This window comes from Lactuca virosa, chromosome 3 (assembly GCF_052849685.1).
Source record: "Lactuca virosa cultivar CGN04683 chromosome 3, Lactuca_virosa_CGN04683_v6, whole genome shotgun sequence".
NCBI classification, from domain to species: domain Eukaryota; kingdom Viridiplantae; phylum Streptophyta; class Magnoliopsida; order Asterales; family Asteraceae; genus Lactuca; species Lactuca virosa.
In genome coordinates this window covers 87,999,514-88,002,119 of record NC_136428.1, presented here as the reverse complement: position 1 = coordinate 88,002,119, position 2,606 = coordinate 87,999,514, and positions in this window count along the sequence as shown.

The following is a 2,606-nucleotide window of genomic DNA, read 5'->3' as shown; positions in this document are numbered from 1 at the left end:
AATATTTTAAGTAAAATTGTGTTGATCAACAATGTGAATTTCTCGTTATATATTCGCAAGTTTTGAGGTCGACTTAATCACATGATCAAAACTCACATCTTGCGGTGAAGTCATATAGACAGTGTTGGACAACATTTGACTGACTTTTAAAGAGTGTTGAACAATTTTTGCACCCTCTTGGTTCGATCAAGGAGTTTGTGGTCACCATCGATTATTTTGGAGTCTTCATCCATAATTTTCATGATACCTTTGTGAATCCTTCATCAAATTGAAAAAATGTTTTTTTTTTTATTTGGAGGTATAATAACCTCCTTGACCTTTAGTTGGTTATATTTCAATGATAAGAGCATATAAGAGTTTGATGATCCTTATAAATAATGATGCAATCAAAAATTTATGTAGATAAGACATAGAATACGTTAAATAATTATGGCCGTGTAAATATATAATATCATATGTCCCTTCTAATCTTATGGGATTTGAGTATTTTTATGGGATTTGAGTATTGTTGTTTTGTTCGTGTTATATTTAAAACATTTCAGCATATCCAACCTAATTTTAACACTCTAGGATTTAGATGAGGGGTTGTGAGGGTCTAATAGTTGAGGGTTATATATAGAGAGAGTTAGGTTTAAATATGGATTGACATCTATTTTGTGGACGTGTACACAATGCTATTCTGTAAGAATGACAAAGAAAATATATTGTTTGATAATGTGAACACGTTCAATCTTACATAACTTTTGTCATTATTACGCATGCTCACTAATTAAATCGTCTATAAGTGTAATGCCCTATTTTTTATTATTATTAATGATTAAGGAATCGAGTGTTAATTAAATAAATAGTTATATAATTAATGATAAGAATTCTAAGGAATTTTATCGGTGATTAAAACGAATAAAAAAGATCCGATAAATATTAAGTGGTTAAATAATAAATAAAGAAAATAAATAATAATAATAATAATAATAATAATAATAATAATAATAATAATGAAATAAAATCCAAGAATTAATAATGAAAGATAATGAAGAATTAGGGGCTAGAAGTGTTAAGAACCAATGCTGCCTTTGTTAATAATTTCATATAGAGAGTACGAATCGTCATTATGGGATAGTGTGGGGTCAAAAATGAAAATGCCATATAAACCCATAGCACCGATGAGAATTCTGTTTTGGGCTCCTTTCTTGGGGCCGAACTCCTCTATCTTGATCGTATACCATCTCCCATCGAACCCTAACTATCCGTTTTGTGTGTGATACCTAGTTAGCGGCCAAAATCGAAGAAAAAAGAAAACGAAAGGGAGTCGATTTTACTGCCATCGTCGGAGGAGGGTGCTGGAGTCGAGACACTAGAGAGGAGGTGTCAGGGAGGGTGGTATGTTCCAACCATCATCGCATCCTAGGTAATACCCCCATTAAGGGTGCCTTTCGCACCAGTTTCTGTCCTCTTAAAGCAAAAATATTTACAACTATGATCTCGTTGCAAGATGGAGCGAGAGGGATTAGTGGGGACTGATGAAGTAGTCTCGTACCAATGAAGAAATAGTAGCACTAACCTAGGAATAACTCAAAATTTATTCAAGAAGGAGTACTTACCATTAGCAGAGATCAACAGAATAACAAAGAAGTTCCTGGTGAAGAAGCATACTACAGAACTGGTGAATGATATCACCAATAAATGTCTTGAAAAGCACTCTTTTACTCAAATGTTGTGGCTAATGAGGATATGAAGATGCTTCATTACGCAAATGTTATAAGGGCTGATATTCGAGAGTCATTTCCATTGCAAGGTGTAAGGCTCTCAACAAGATGATGAAGATAACATGCGCTAGGAAGGCTTGTTATGGAGTCATGGTCGGGAATGGTGATAGTCAAGGAGTTTGATGTTGGTTACTTGAGTAATTGTAGACGACATAGGGCTACCTAGGTTCATGTTAGATCATGGGAAATAGAGATAAATTCAGAGAATCGGCGACCTGGTTGATCAATTATGGGGGGAGCGTAGTTCTCCAAACCTTATGTTTGAACAAGTTACCATCGACCAGATGAAGGATATAGAGGGAGATGTACACAAGTCAATGTTCAAGCACAAATTTAGACACTATTAGCTCGTTGTAATACCATTCAGACTTATGAGTACACTAACAACATTCATAAATATGACGAACCATGTAAGCAACATGAAGGACTAGTATGTGTCATGAGAAGAGTACAAATGCTATATGTGAGAAGTATAGAGGATGTTATGGAGGAAGAAGTCATATTCTATAATTTATATAGTGAGTTCTAATAGCATAAAGGGAACCCATGAAAAGTAGATTCAATGATGAAGAGGATTTCCCCGAAAGCATCCACAAATTACAAACAATTTTCTTTGGCCTAGTTGGGTACTAATAGAGAATTTACCTAGGTACGTTCTAAGATAAAACAATTTCTAAAGTAGTTTTAAGAGTGGGGTGCATTTTCCTGAAAAGGAAGGTTTGAAATTTGGGAAAAGGTTGTGATGAAGATCCCTTTGCATGATATTGCCTGATTATTCATAGGGATTTATAGCATAGCCTAGAAACCTGACCGAGTTTAATAAGCTATTCGAAGGAACAG